The sequence below is a fragment of the Elephas maximus genome, chromosome 1 (assembly GCF_024166365.1).
Source record: "Elephas maximus indicus isolate mEleMax1 chromosome 1, mEleMax1 primary haplotype, whole genome shotgun sequence".
In the NCBI taxonomy this organism is placed as follows: Eukaryota; Metazoa; Chordata; class Mammalia; order Proboscidea; family Elephantidae; genus Elephas; species Elephas maximus.
The window spans coordinates 83,020,746-83,036,467 of NC_064819.1; the positions used below are offsets into that span (position 1 = coordinate 83,020,746).

At 38.0% G+C, this 15,722-nt stretch overlaps 1 long non-coding RNA gene and 1 other non-coding gene across 2 annotated transcripts in view; one reads left to right on the top strand and one right to left on the bottom strand.

Annotated features, from left to right (window-relative positions):
- Positions 1–15,722, top strand: part of LOC126077500 (uncharacterized) — a 137,251-nt gene that overhangs the window by 105,850 nt on the left and 15,679 nt on the right. The window contains exon 4 of the long non-coding RNA XR_007517762.1: positions 12,528–12,659. This is a non-coding gene — a long non-coding RNA (uncharacterized LOC126077500). The remainder of the gene's footprint in view (positions 1–12,527; positions 12,660–15,722) is intronic.
- On the bottom strand, positions 13,270–13,341 carry TRNAP-AGG (transfer RNA proline (anticodon AGG)). The gene has a single exon. It is a non-coding gene; the product is annotated as a tRNA-Pro (tRNA).

The window sequence follows — 15,722 nt, forward strand, 5'->3', positions numbered from 1 at the left end:
AAGTAGGAGTGACTCAGTCATGGTAGACATGTTGCATCATTAAGAAAAGCAAGCATAGAAATGCAGAAGATTAAACCACCACCCCCCAAAAAAGGAGGTAAGGTTGTGTGATCATTAAGATTGTGTGTCAACTCGGCTGGACCATTATTCTCAGTGGTTTGGCAGTTGTATGATGATGTGATCACTTCCATGATGAGATTTGATATGTGATCACCTCCATGTTGGGATCTGCTGTGAGTAGCCAATCAGTTGAAAAAGGATTTCCTTGAGGGTGTGGCCTGCATATGGTATAGGTAGACTTTTTGGCAAGGATCTTAAGCTTTTGCTTGTTCTGGAACCTGCAGCTGGCTTCTGTTCCTCTGACTTCTGTTTCTTCGGACTTGAGCTAGCAGCTTACCTGCCACTTGCCTACTGATCTTTGGATTTGTCAGTCTTGAAAGCCTGTGAGCAAGAGCCCTACTGTCTGACCTGCCAATCTTGGGTTTGCCAGCCCATGGTACGTGAATTGGGAGAAGTCTCCACGCTGACCCGGAGACTTTGGACATTCCAACCTCTACAACCCCATGAGCCATTTCCTTGCTATGACTACCTCTCTCTCCTATATATATGTATGTTTACATGCTTGACTGGTCTTGCTTCTCTAGAGAACCCAGCCTAAGACCGGTTGCTACACTTAATTTGAATGGGTAATATGATGACAAACTGTGATTTATATATACATACATACGTATAGATGTACATATATATTGTTTTACCACTAAAAAAAAATCTGTGCAAAGAGATACACTCAAAAACTCTATAAATTAACATGGATTTTTAAAAAGTTCAAGTCATCTGTAAAGAGACAGCAAAAAAGAAGTAAAAAAGAGAGAGAAAGTATAAACAGAATACAAAATGCCAAACGCAAGCTCGGGAAGAATCAAAAATTACATTGAATGTAAAAGGTCTAAATACACCAATTAAACTACAGAAATTGGCAAGTGGATTGTAAAATATGACGATAGGCTATCCCAGGTTATGAAATAGATCGCTTCCTGACAGCGACTGTAAGTCGAATTTGTAGGTAAGTCTAAACAGGTTGCATATACGTCTTATTTAGCTTTCCGTTACTGAAAAAAGACTGGAAGTCTTTTCAGTGATTTAAAAGCTGTGCGCACAGCATGTAAAAGAGATCGTCATGAAGAATTGTTGGAGTAGGGTGGGTTCAATCATTTTAAAGTGTGGGTGAATTTTTGGTTTTCCCATTTGGTAATGTTCATATGTACTGGTCATTGTGGAACATTCCTTGGACTCAAACAGACATAGCTGTGGCAGCACATTTTGTCCATTTTTCTGCTTTTGTCTATTCTATAATATTCCTTGGAGTTGGATACACATGGATCTGGCGGCATGCTTGTTTCCTACTTTTGTCTCTTTGAATAGATGCCAAATCAAACATTCTTTTTGCTTTACTAAACTTGTGGTGTTTTTACCCTAGAACACAGATCACCTATACTTTTACAGTGGACTTCTATACTGCTTACATCTGGTTCTTGGAAGAGTGAAGAATCAGGAAAGCCAAGGTTGCCATAAAACAAGAGTCCCTTACAAGAGTCAAACAGCAAGGCAGATGTGATCAGATTGACCATGAAGGAACAGAGGCAGCGTATCTTTCTGTGAAGGAAGCATACACCATACCTGTGATCCAAAAAACATAAACAAGAAAGTTTGCTGGCAAGGATTTGATTCCGACTCCTAGGGACCCTGTAGGACAGAGTAGAACTGCTCTATAGGGTTTCCAAGGATCTCCTGGTGGATTCAAACTGCCCACCTTTTGGTTCGCAGCCATAGCTCTTAACCATTATGCCACCACCTGTGATCCATTCACCCTTTATTTGTAGCTGTGTTACCAATTGCCAATCTGACACAAAGGATCCTTGTATTTTCCCGAGTAAGAATACACACAAATACAAACTTCATCTTCAGCAAGCTTTCTTTTGCTTGAGTCAAGCAAAAGGAGTCAGTGGAGATCTAGGCCTCTCCAAAAGACTGACTTGAACAGGAAAGTAAGATTAGGGCTTATATGGGTTTGTGGAGACAAGAGAGTAATGCATATTTAGTGGGCTTCTTTCAAGGGGCGGGTAATTCTCAGAATGGTGATGTATGCTCATTGGGTTGCTCAGGCATCTGGAATCTAAGATGGAACCCGCTGATATTCAAGATGGAGTCCGCTTGACAGCCCGTGGCATCCCTTATAATGGGATGTAATGCAAGCCCACTTGATGTTCAGCGCTACATGGCCATCTTTGGAGGGCTAATGGAGGTTAAACAGCACGCTTGGTTTTTCTATGCATGCGGAGCCTGTAAAGGATGAGGAGACTAGAAAAACACTAAGGAGATAGAAAATCATGGGTTGTTTCAATCTTATCTCATGTTGACAGGGTGGGTTCCTGTTTACCCAACGTCTAGATGATAATCTTTTAACATCTCTTTTGTTCAGCTGCCAGTACAGTTAACCCTATCTGTTTCAGTAGTCCCCTACTAACGATGATGTCCCAAGTCAATTCTTAAGTAATTTTAATCTCTTTTTTTTTTTTAGTTTACATTACTGTTGCCTTTTATTGTCAATATTTTTGTAAATTTGATCTTTATGTATTTTGTGGGGTTCGCATGAGAATGATAACATAAGCAACATTGTATTTAGGACATATTATTAACGATAACATGTACAAAATGGGGGTGGTCATTGCGGTTCATTGTAACTCAAATAAGACCTAAGTCTTAAAGGACCTGGATTTGTTTCCATTTTGACAGTGATTTAGGAAATAATCCTGGAATCATTATTCCCTCTCCTTGAGAGTAGAGAGTGTGACCCAGCTGGACATGGGCTCACAGGACCTCACAAGGACTCATAAGGACACATCAGTTGGGCCCTGAGATAGACAAATAGATAGAATAATCTTGGAAAATATCTTTTAGGGAACCTTCACAAAAGCCAGAACACAAAACTTTCCACTCTTATCTTTTTCTGTTAACGTACAGTGAATAGAAATTTGTTGGACCAATGAAGACTGTCGTTACTGAAACCTGTACCAATCATTGTCAGGAAATACAATTCAAAATGTAGGATGACAGTTTCTAGCCAATCTGTGAAAAGGTGAAGCTTTCAATGGTTTTGGCCATTTGTAATGTTAATATGTACTGATGACTCTCTAACCTTCCTTGGACTCCGACAGACATGTCTGTGGCAGCATGCTTGTCTGTTTTCCCATTCTTGTTTATTCTGTAATACTCTCTGGGCTTGTGCAGACGTGGCTGTGAAACGTGCTTGTCCGTTTTCCCATTCTTGCTTACTCTGTAGTATTTCCTTGGACTTGGGCAGACATTAGCTCTGGCAGCATGCTTGTCCACTTCTCAACTTTTGTCTTTTTGATTATATGCCGAATAAAACTTTCTTTTTGCTTTACTAAACTTTGTGATGTTTTTTCCCTCCAACAGTTAATGGCGTAGTCGTCAAGAGTTTCTGGAGCTACAATCCAGTCGAACTCGAGGACACATGGACTGTGGAGTAGAAGCCAACAAAAAGAGAAGCCCTATTTTCTGGACCCACGTGTTCCCACTCGACTTCCCTTCCACACTGACAGAATGACTGCTCTTGGAAAATGAGCCTTTGCTTCTTTTTTGTTCTCGATCTCATGTTTTCTTAAGCTTTGTTCAGCATATTTGTTCAGAAAACCGGTTGGTTGATTAAGGAGAATCTTTCTTAGGTTTTTGCTTGATTATTTGGCTAAGAGTGATACTTGGTAACTCTTTAGGTAAACCGCAATTTAGGTCCGAATTTGGGTGTTTGAAACATTAAAGAGGTAGCCCTGGATCACCATAAGCCACAAAGTTTGGGCCTTTTTGTGACTCAGAAAACCTGGAAAATAGTGATCTGTTTTGCCAGATCTCCAGGGGGAGGTGGGAGCTCCTGACCTGTTTTGCCAAATTCTCAAGGGGAGGTGGCAGCTCCTGACCTGTGTTATGAAATTTGGAGGGAAAAGCGGTAGTTCTGTACCTTTTTTATGAGATCGTTTCTCAATTAAAAAATCACAATGTTAAAATTAAAATCATCGGTAGCTTCAAAGTACTTTCCAATTGGAAGAACTAGTGTATTCAAGGTTTAAAATTAGAGCATAGGTCTCTAGCCAGCAGAATGAAATAAAATCCAAAAAAGAAACCAAAAGCTTGGACCCTAGAGCTTAATATCTTTAATAAATGAGCTTGGATTTTCCCCTCAGCTACTGAGACACTGGTGTGGGGTTCATACTGAAAAATGCTATAAAGTGAGTATACCAGAAGTAATTTGGAATTTCAGTGATCATTTTGGGAAAACACCCTTTCGTTTGTGTTGTCTTTTCTTTCCTCTTTAGAGAACTTAACGCTTGATGCTCAGGTTTTGTCAAAAGTTCTAATATTCCTCCATCTGAAGTTCTGGGAAGTTAATAGGTTTTATCTAGAACCTGTTTTCTCAGTTGAATTGCGTCGATCTTACCAAAAATTACTGCATATACTTTTAGAAACTAGGATCCCCATATCCTTGTTTTGTGTGGTATTGTTCAGTGAGTTTATGTGATTTTCTGTCTCCTTTTGTTCTAAGAGTTTGCTTCTGGTCTAGAGTGTTGTGTCTAAGTTTCTGTCTTGTATCAGATTAGAGGTTATAGCTAAGAATTATTGTTTTTTTTTAAGACTATCTTCCAACTTCAATTCCTTCCTTGTTCAGAAAACCTGCATCATGTGCCTATCTTATGATTGAGGCTTTTAGTTGGTTCTTAGAGAAACTTTGGTACAAACTGGTCTGTTTGAAAAGTGCACCAAGATCTTTATGTTCTGTATGTCAGTCTTAGGAGCAAAATCTTTCTAAGTAATTTAAGCTAGATATTATATGAAATGTGTTTTAGTTGAAGAAGAAGGATAGTTTTGTCTTAAACTAAAAGTAACAGTTCCAGAACAGCAAAAGAGAAAGAAATGAGTTACTTTTTTTGCCTTTCAAAATGTGTAGGTGGACTTAAACATAGGTAAATGAATTGAGATGATTCCTTCCTCTGCCCCTAGCCCTCAGCCTCCAAGGTCAAATAAAAATCACAATGAAACACACCTTAAATGGCCTGGGAACAAAGCCAGTTGATTAAATTAGATTGGGAAAATATGAAAAATTGTAAAAGTCAAATGAAAACTTGGAATATTTAAAGAAACTTTATTTCAATTAGTTATGTTTCATGATGTACAGGCTTAAAATAATTTCTAAGACCTTTAAGGTAACTTAGTGATGTTGAATTCAGTTAATAGATACTGTCATAATTTAAGCTTATATACTTTTGCTTTTTATACCACAAGAGAAAGGATGTATATATATTTGTGTGTGTGTGTATATTTGGGTCAGCTAATGAGTGAGTTCATTTTTGCCATTTAACGAGATATACTATAAGAGATATACAACAGAGACAACCTTTAAGAAATTTATTAAAAAGAAATTTATTTGATATGGTCAAAAGTTTTATCTGTCTGTCTAAAGTGTAATGGTTTAATTTATGAGGTTTTAGGAGCATTTATAGCATATAAAACAAAGAATTAGTTTTCTTGGTGTTAAAATAAAATTTTCTTTGATTTCTAAGTTAAAGAGTTAATTTATTAGTGTAATCTGGCTCTAAAACATAGGTTCTGTCTCTAACTAGAAGAAGATTCCTGAGTCAGAAAACAAGCTACGTGGCTTTAGGGAAAAAAAAAAAGCTAAGGTTTTTATTTTGAGATCTTTGGTTAAATAACTAAAGTATTATTTCATAGTAACTTATGATAAATTCCTAACAAGTTTGAAACTTCATGGAAAGCCACAAAATTATTATAAGGGAAAAGTGCTAAAAAGGTTTATTTGAAATTGCATAGAACGTGTTATTAAAATCAAGAGACGTGCCGATTCTTTCTCTCTGGGTTAAAATTTATATCTTAGTATTTCCTCTTGTGTTTTTGTCTAATCTTAGACAACAAATGAATAATATTATGTCATAATTTTATTATTTCTTAATTTCAAACTTTGTTTTTTAAATCTAACATCATCAAAGTCAATAGTTTTACTGGAGAATTCAAATCATTTACCTTTGAAGTTATTTTTTATTACTATTTATTCCTGAATATTACTATTCAGGTATTCACAGACTTAATAATCTTGGTATATGCTTAGTATAACCTGACTATATGGTTTTATGTCTCAAGATTATTATGTGTTACACCTGAAGTTCTTTAAAAATACAGTTAATGGGTATATTTAGAAAAATTTTTTATATGAAGTTTTTTTTTTAACTGCTTTGGCCTTTAGACTATGCTTGTAATTAATTTCTATCAGGTCTTTCACTATCAAGAGTTATGTTTATAAATTAATCATGGTCATATTTTCTCATCTGCAGATAAGTTTTTACTTTGCTGATTTTCTGAAAATATTTGACCAGAATATCTCAACAAAAAAGATGGATTATATTGAACTTGTAAAAAAGACTGTAACTAGACTCAGTCAAGATTTCCAGAACTCTAAGAAGCTGATGATTTTACAGACTGTGGTCGATCCAGAATCACTTGCAACGGAAGTTAACAACATAAGACTGAGTAAACGAAACGATACTATGGGTTTTATGTGAGAACATTTCTGATGTTTTAAGGCCTTTCTTTCTGGAAATAATACTTTACAGTCCTACTTTCTACATATAAGAAACCATTTTCCTCTTTTCTCCTAAATTTTCTACCTAATGCATTTAGTTATTTTAACTCTTGAATTAGAAGTTCCTGTTGGTAAACTTAGCAAAGTTGTAAATATCATAACCAGGAAAGTGTCTCAAATTTGAGCTATGATTTTACAAATTAGAATAGCATTAGATTTTCTATTAGCTCTCTCAAGGAAGTTTGTGCCTTAACAGATAAATGTTGCTGTATGTATATTACACCACAATCATAGGTTTTGCAGAATGTGGTTGCTACAGAGGCACAAGGAAACTAGTTACTGATGCTGCTTGTGCATAAATGAACACCTCATTGGATTTGTTTCTGTGGATCAAAGATCTTAGGGTCATGGTTTCGTTCACTGATTATTTCAGACAATTGGCCTAGTGTTAGTGTTTCTGTTCTACCTCCTGATTTGCTGTATAGTACCTGGGATCTTAAAAACCAGATAGTGCCCAATTACCATTTATTGAATATTTTTGATCAAAGATTCTATAACAACTTCATGATCCAAAGGAGGGAACCATGAAAGACTGTATATAATTCTCCTGGAATCCAGATTTCTTGCGTTCATAGAGGTTGGGGCAACCTATATAGGCCATCGCCTTTGGGTGTCCTTCTTAAACCTCGAGCCTTCAGAAACAAAAGAAACTGATTCCTGAAACCACATTGAGTCAAACAATTGTCCAGATAAACTAGCAAGACCATTTTGCTCTGGGCATTGTGCTTTCTTTTTGAAGAATTCAGTTTGTTTTGAGAAGCTGACTCCAAAGATCAGTAAATAGAGTTATGCTTAGGGTAAATCAATAATCAGTTTAATCAGTCTTCAAGACAATGTTGTATGAAATACCTGTCTAATGCTTGTAATCAAACTCTTACCCTCTTGCTATACAGAAAATTGTGTAACTTAAAGGAATCAGATTCTCAGAGGAGGTCGACCTCATGGCTCAGACTCCATTTTGCCTTAGACTCCATCTCTGCTTCTCAGTAAGCGACCCATGACTGTTAATAGGTAAACCAAGGAGAGGCAGCTTGCCCTTAGGGAAAACACTGAGTATATTTTAGACAGATTAACTGGAGACCTCCAACAGGACAACTCCATCCTGTATTATCTTGCTAACCATATATTCTTTAATAGAAACCTGTTTGTCACATGTAAATTTTTCTATACCTTCTGTTTTCTCTAGACAAACTTCGAGTGCCCTTTATAGATATACGTTTTTGTGTGGTGGATCCAGCTATACTAATTTAGATGATTCCTTTCTAACTAATAGTGAATTTACATGGACAATCTCTTATTTAGATTCCTGGTGAATGTGTGGGCAATGCACTTTGGGAACTTTAGGATTATCTTTAGATATTCGAAGTAAATACTAGAAAGTTAATGTTAATTTTTTATCCTTTGTAAAATGAGAGTCAGAAGAAAGCCCATTGGTCCAATACTCAGGGTATGGTTGGTAAATTTAATTCCTCTTTATGGTGTATTTGAACTGGAGAAATCTTTAAGAAATTTATCAATCACTATGGGGAAAATAACAGACAAATTTGTTAGTGGGATGGAAGTAAAACAGTGATCTCTGGCCTCATTAAGCCAAGGTGGCATGAGATAACAAAATAGACTTAGATTTTTTTTATTGGTCCAAGAAAGTGTAATATGTGCTGTAGCAAATACCTCTTGTTGCATTTAGATAAATAACACAGGAGAAGAACAGAATACACAAATAGAATTGGAAAGCAAGCTACTTGGTTACATACTGTAATACCCTTACAAACACCAGTTTTATTTGCACTACTACAAGTAATATTCTTAGTCTACATCCTAAAAGTATTAGGCATAATAATGCTTTTCTTCTATTGCCTTACACACCTAAAAGGCAAAAGAAGGCTTCAGGCTAAAATGTCAAGGTACATTGAGTTTGCTCACTTTGGCAATGCGGTTGATGAGAAGATCGATTGATGAGAACAACGCTTTTAGGATCCTGGTGAAGAACCGGATGGTATCTGGTGGAAAACCAGCACTACGAGTTTAAAGAACCTGCCATGGCCGCCATCTAGGAGCTCGACTAAGTTCAGGTATTGATCACTGATGTGTTATCTCCAATCTCCCATCAAAAGGAGGGAATGATTCAGGATATAATATTGGAATCATTATTCCCTGTCCTTGAACATTGAGAATATGACCCAGCTGGAGGTGGGCTCACAGGAGCTCACAAGGACACATCAATTGGGCCCTGAGATAAAGACAATAGATAGAATAATCTTGGAAAATATCTTTTAGGGAAACTTTCACGTAAGCCAGAACACAGAGCACTTTCCACTCTTATCTTTTTCTGTTAACATATAGTGAATAGAAATGTGTTGCATCAATGAAGACCCTCCTGACTGCCATTACTGAAGCCTGTACCAGCGATCATCAAGAAATATAATTCAAAATGTAGGATGACAATTTCTACTGTGAAAAGGTGAACTTTCAATGGTTTCAGCCATTTGTAATGTGAATATATACTGATAACTCTGTAACCTTCTTTAGACTTTGGACAGACAGGGCTGTGGCAGCATGCTTGTCCATTTTCCCATTCTTGTTTATTCTGTAATATTCTCTGGACTAGGGCAGACACGGCTGGGAATCATGCTTGTCCGTCTTCCCATTCTTGCTTACTCTGTAATATTTCCTTGGACTTGGGCAGACATTAGCTCTGGCAACAGGTTGTTCTACTTCTCACCTTTTGTCTTTTTGAACATATGCTGAATGCAGCTTTCTTTTTGCTTTACTAATCCGAGGTTTCCAGTAAATGTTTTTAATTAAAGACTTAAATAAGGAGGAAAATGGAGTGAGGAAATATAGGAAAATTGATATTATGGAATATCATTTGGGAATGTGTTGATTCTACCTATTTCTTCTACTTCCGTTTTAGGAAGGCTCCTAAGTTCCTTACAAGCTTCCTTCCCTTGTCCAATGTCCAAGTCAGTCACTTCTCTAAAAAGACTCTGAATAGGCAGCTGTCCATTCTCTGTTTTGCCCGAGCACCAGTAGAGAAATTGGTGGGCATATGATGGGCTTTACTGCTTCCGCTCGGTCCTTTGGCCCAGAAAACGCAAGACACTAAAGAACACTGTCCACGGGGACCTTCCACCACCTCTTTTTCTGTCTTTCTGTCTCTTTAAAAACAGTACAAATGGGAGCCAAGAACCACCTATTAAGGTGCACCTTTTTGATTCGAGTGATTCCGTTGGAATCCGGTTCTTCGTTTCTCCCCTTTCTGAAAGTCTTCCTTCCTTTGTCACAGTCACCTTAGGGATGTACAGGCTCACAGGTTGTGAATGGAGGAGCATTCAAGGCAAGCCACAGGGTTGTTTTTGCTTTCTATGTGTTCAGGAATGGCATGGAAAATACCAGGAGAACTAAATCTATATGCCTTCAAAAAAAAGAGGTTGCGGTCGAGTGGATTCCGACTCACAGTGACACCATAGGATAACGACAGAATTGCCATCATAGTATTTCCAAGAGGATGACAGTGGCATTCTGCTTAGTAGCCAACTTCTTAACTACTCTACTATCCCAGGACTCCATACCTTAACCAGTGGGTTTAAATAGTGTTGGGACAGAGAAAAATTCTGGAGATGCCTGGGATCGAACCGTGGACCTCCTGTATGCAAAGCATGTGCTCCAACACTGAGCTACATCCCCCAGCTGGGGAGACTTTTGTTAAAGGTTTTCTACACTTAAGTTCTATTACAATCCCAAAGCCTTGGAATAAAATTCTTACATTAAAAAAAAAAAGGATAATTATGTACATGAAAACAAATCTGCTGAAACCCGGGATTGCAAGGGACCTTTACATCTTCAGGCTAAGGTTCTCTCAACTGAGCTATTTCTGCTGCTTTGAGCATGATTTTTAGATATACCTTCAAAGTATTGCTTAGCCCTTTCATTTACAAAACTCTCCCCCACCTCCAAGGCTAAAAAAAAAAAAAAAAAAAATTTTTTTCCCTAGAGTGGACTTAATTGGATATTTCTCTTGCTGCATGCTGCATGTGACAGGCTGGAGTGGGCTGTGGTTGGATAGATCCCGTCTTCTACACCGGTTAGGATCTGATAAAATCCTTGTTGGTTAGGCTGTGATAAAATAGTTTCCCTTGAGGGCAGAACTGCCTCATAGGGTTTTCCCTATAAGATAGGGTACAATGCCGCTTCAGAGTCTCCACCGCTGTAATGTTTACAGAAACAGAGAGATACGAGCAAAATAAACAAGTCAAGCAGAAGGAAGGAAACACTAAAAATAAGAACAGAAATAAATTAAATTGAAAATAAATAAAATGGAGAAAATCAATGAAAGAATAAGTTGGTCCTTTGAAAAGATGAATGTAATTAAAAAACCTCTAGCAAGACTGACAAAAAGAAACTAACCAAAAAGAAGGGGGGAAAACACAAAGTATCAGAATCAGGAATCAAAGAGGGGTATCACTATAGGCTCTACACACAAAAGAATAATAAGGCAATACTATAAACAATGCTACACACATAAATTTCACAACTTAATGGAAATGGACCAATTCCTCAAAAAACTCAAACTGCCCCTACTCACCCAGTGTGAATAAGTATTTTCAATAGTATTGTATTAAGGATATTTGATTTAGTAATTTTAAAACTCCTCCTCCCATAAAAATGTCACCAGGACCAGAAAAATTAATTAGAATATTCCAACAAATATTTAAAGAGTTAACACAAACTATGCACAATCATTTCCAGAAAATAGAAAAGGAGGGAATACTTCTAATTCATTTTATGAAGCCAGTATTACTCTCCCCACATGCAGCTCTCACTTTTTCCTACTGTTTTCTTAAAGTGCCTGTAGAGAGCAAGTGGATAACAGGAAGATAAGAGCTAACACATGAAATGACTACATTACCTCCGTTGATAAAATTCACCCTAAAACAAATAATTGACCCCAGGAACACAACCAACCAGAAGCCAATCAGTCTTGGAAGCCAGGCTGTCTCTCTCCTGAGTACCTCCTGTGGATATTTTCTTAGAAAGGAAAATTGAGAAGGATATCAAAGATGGGAGTGCTGTGAGCAACCATCAAATTCTGTGTCTTCCTAAAGACGCTTTCATTCAACAGGAATACATACAGACGTAGAGACAGATTTGAAACCATAAAACATTAGCAAGTTACTAGCAGTGGACTGGAAATTCGTAGAGGTTTGCTGGTCACACAAATAAGATGTGATAAGATTGACCCTGAAGGAACAGAGGCAGTGGCTGTTCTTTACAAAGAAGCATTCAGTATACTTGTGATCCACTCACCTTTTGTTTGTGGTAGTCCCCCACTAAGGACGGTGTCCCAAGTCAATTCTTATGTAAGTAGAATATCTTTTTCTGTTTGTTTGTTTTTGTTATTTTTGCCTTTTATTATCAATATTTTAATAAATTTGTTTCTTTTCCGGGGTTTGCATGAGAATATAACATAAGCAACATTGTACATAGGACATATTACTACCGACAAGGTGTAAAAAAAAAAAAAAAAAGGCGTTGGTAAGTACTGTTCCTTGCAGCTCAAATACAGCTTAAGTCCTGAACTACCTGGATCCATTTTCCTTTTTGACAGAAGAAAACTTTCGCTGCTTCTTCACATGGGCCTGCCTCCTTTTGATGTTAACTGAGGTTTCCAGTAATGTTTCATTGAAAGATTAAAAATAAGGAGGAAAATGGAGTGCGTGAGAAATACAAGAAAATTGATATTATGAAATATCAGTCAGGGATGTGTTGATTCTAGTTATTTCCTCTACTTTCGTTTTAGGAAAGCTTCTAACTCCCTGACAGTCTTCGTTACCTTACCCAGCGTCCAAGCCACTAAAAAAAAAGCCACTAGCTCGCCTAAAAAGACTCGGGATCTACAGCCGTCCATCTCTCATTTTTAGACCGAGCACCGGTAAGAAATCGGTGGGCATGTGATGGGCTTCTCTGCTTTTGCTCCGTCCTTTGGCCCAGAAAACACAATGCAGGAGAGGGAACTGCCCGCGGGACTCTTCCCCCAGCCCCTTTTCTGCCTTTCGGTCTCTTTAATAATAGTACAACTGGGAGCCGCGGTGAACCACCTGTTAATTCGCATGCTTTTATTTCGGGTGTTTCAAGTGATTCCGTTGGGATCCGGTTCTTCATTTCTCCCCTTTCCGAAAGTCTTCCTTCCGTTATGACAGTGTCCTTAGGGGATGTACAGTCTCACACAGCTTGTGAATGGACGAGTTATGTTTTTACTTTCTATGTGTGCACGAGTGGTATGGAAAATACTGGAACTAAATCTGTATGCCTTCAAAAGAAAAAAAAAGTTGCGGTCGAGTGAATTCCGACTCATAGTGGCACTGTAAACCCAAAAACCAAACCAAACCCACTGCCGTCGAGTCGATTCCGACTCATAGCGACCCTATTGGACAGAGTAGAACCGCCCGATGGTTTCCAAGGAGCCCCTGGAGGATTCCAAGTGCCCACTTATTGGTTAGCACTTGTAACACTTCATCACTACGCCACCAGCGTTCCAAAATGGGCTCGTCCGGGATTTGAACCCGGGACCTCTCGCACCCTAAGCGAGAATCATACCCCTAGACCAACGAGCCACTTGGTTTCATACTCCTAAGGCTCTGGTAAAGTATTTTCCCTTGAGGACAGGCCATTGTGAAGAACAGAGCACTATTTTAAAGTCCTAACTTTTCCCGCTCCCTTTGCTGGAAGAACCAGGGGATATTTCTTTGAAGGTCAGTGAGAATGTGGTGCTGTAACTCAAGGTAAAACTCACAAAGTCTGAGGCGCCCCCTAAAGCTGGGCCTCCAGGAGTTTTTCTCTCTTAAGCGAGTCTACTCCCAGTCTCCAGCAATAAACAATTCTAACTCTGGTACCAGCTGCAGTGACCATTTCGACACCTAGTAAGCAGCGATTCTCTGTATCAGCCTGTTCGTTTCTCATTTTCAAGTTGTTGGTTTGCCCTGTGATCTCAATTCTCTGATGTATCTATAAAGAGCTGTGAATTTTGCCACTTTTTTCTTGTCTTGAGGATGGGAGAGATGATTTCCAAGTTCTTTACATGCCAGACTGGAAACCAGAAGTCATTAATTTTTAATCGATTGCTTGGTAATGTTTTGGATACATCAGTTTAATAAAGTATATTGTTAAAATTAAGTTCATAAGCTTATTTTTAGTCATTTAATGTGGCTCCTGGAAAACTGGAAATGGCATAAGTGTCCCTCATTTATGGCTTGCATTATATTTCTGTTAGACAGCACTGGCTAGAGAAGATGTTACCTGAGTAGGTGTTGTCCTGGGAGAACCACTAGGCGGAGAGGACAGAGTAGGACCTACCCACATTTATGTTTCATATCTCACATGGACATGGAAATGTGGTCACATGCATGATCTCATTCAGTCTTTATAGCATCCGGTTTTACACAGCAGTCATTGGCCTCATTTTTGAGATAATGAATGAAGGCTAACTACTTTTTGGTAATTGCCCTGTGTCTCCCACCTCAATACAATGTAAAAGAATCCTTGCTTATTTAGGCAATAAAACACTCTATGATACTCTGTCCAATCAAGTATTTCTTAAATAAAATGCAATCGTCTGAGCTGAGATGGGCTGTATGACCTAATGGATAAAGTATCTGCTCCCCAATCTCTGTACAGTCAACGTCCCTATCCTCATGTTGCTTCTCACTTTGTACCAATTTTCCTTTTGCAGCTTGATGTAGTTTTTGAGGTTGGAACACTGTAGGTTATTTTCTCCTGACAGTGTCCCAGTAGTTTCCAGTGGAAAACAGATACCGACTGTGTAAGCAAAACACTGAAAAGTAGAAGAAGAAGAAAAAAAAAGCACATTACCTGTTACCCTGATAAAGAATGTCAAGAAACAGGTTGATGTTAGAGTGGAAAATATGGAATATTTATACACGAGTCTTGATGACTTCACCGCCATTTGCTTTCATTGTTCAGAATTCTAGTTTCCTTCTTAAATGTTCAGCAGAATTTTTCATATAGAAATGTTTATTTTTGTTCTTTCCTCAAACAAAAATAATTTGGAAATTTGAAACAGGGGTGCAAGGCTGTAGGGCTGTTATCAGCAAGAAAATTAAAGATGTTCTTAAAATTGTTTAAAAATTCAAAGATGTTCAACAAATTTCCTTATTCTAGCAGTTTAATAATGCAGTGGACTCAGGATTCAAACCTAAATTTTTTTATTACAAAATTTTTCTTGCATACACCACACCCACATTTGTACACTCATACAGTATAGTGATTCTTTTTATACAGGACTTTAAACATTTCTTCCAATTAAAACCATCCCTTCTCCCACACCTCCCCATACATAACATGAAAGCAGAAAAGGATCATAAGTATAACCAAAATGCATTTCTTTTAAGTCGACCCCAACTCTTAGCGACTCTGTAGGGCAGGGTAGAACTGCTTCCTAGGGTTTTCCCTATAAGACACGATACAATTGCCCCTAAAGAGCCTCTGCAGCTGTCATCTTTATGGAACCTCACTGCCCTGTCTCTCTCCCTGTGAGCAGGTGGTGGGTTCAAACTACTAATCTTTCTGTTAGTAGCCAAGCACTTTATCAGTGCACCATCAAGTAGTGTATTAGAATTTCTTACCCCACAATTTCCATAGTAGAACCATCCCATAGGGTTTTCTAGGCTGCAATATTTACAGGAGCAGTTCTCCAGGTCCTCCTCCTGCAGAGCAGCTAGATAGATTGAACCAGAGACCTTTAGGTTAGCAGCCTAGCTGGTAACCGTTGTGCCACCAGGGCTCCTGGTGTTTTTCCTTTTAATTTTAAATAAAATATTCAACACTTCATGGGAGACCATATCAATACGGAAATAAAGGAGAGGATGACAAAAATATATACGAATACAACCTGGTTGAATTTGCTAAAATCAGTAACTACTATAGTGACATATATAGGAATATATACATGTATGTATATTATTAAAAAATTCTCGGC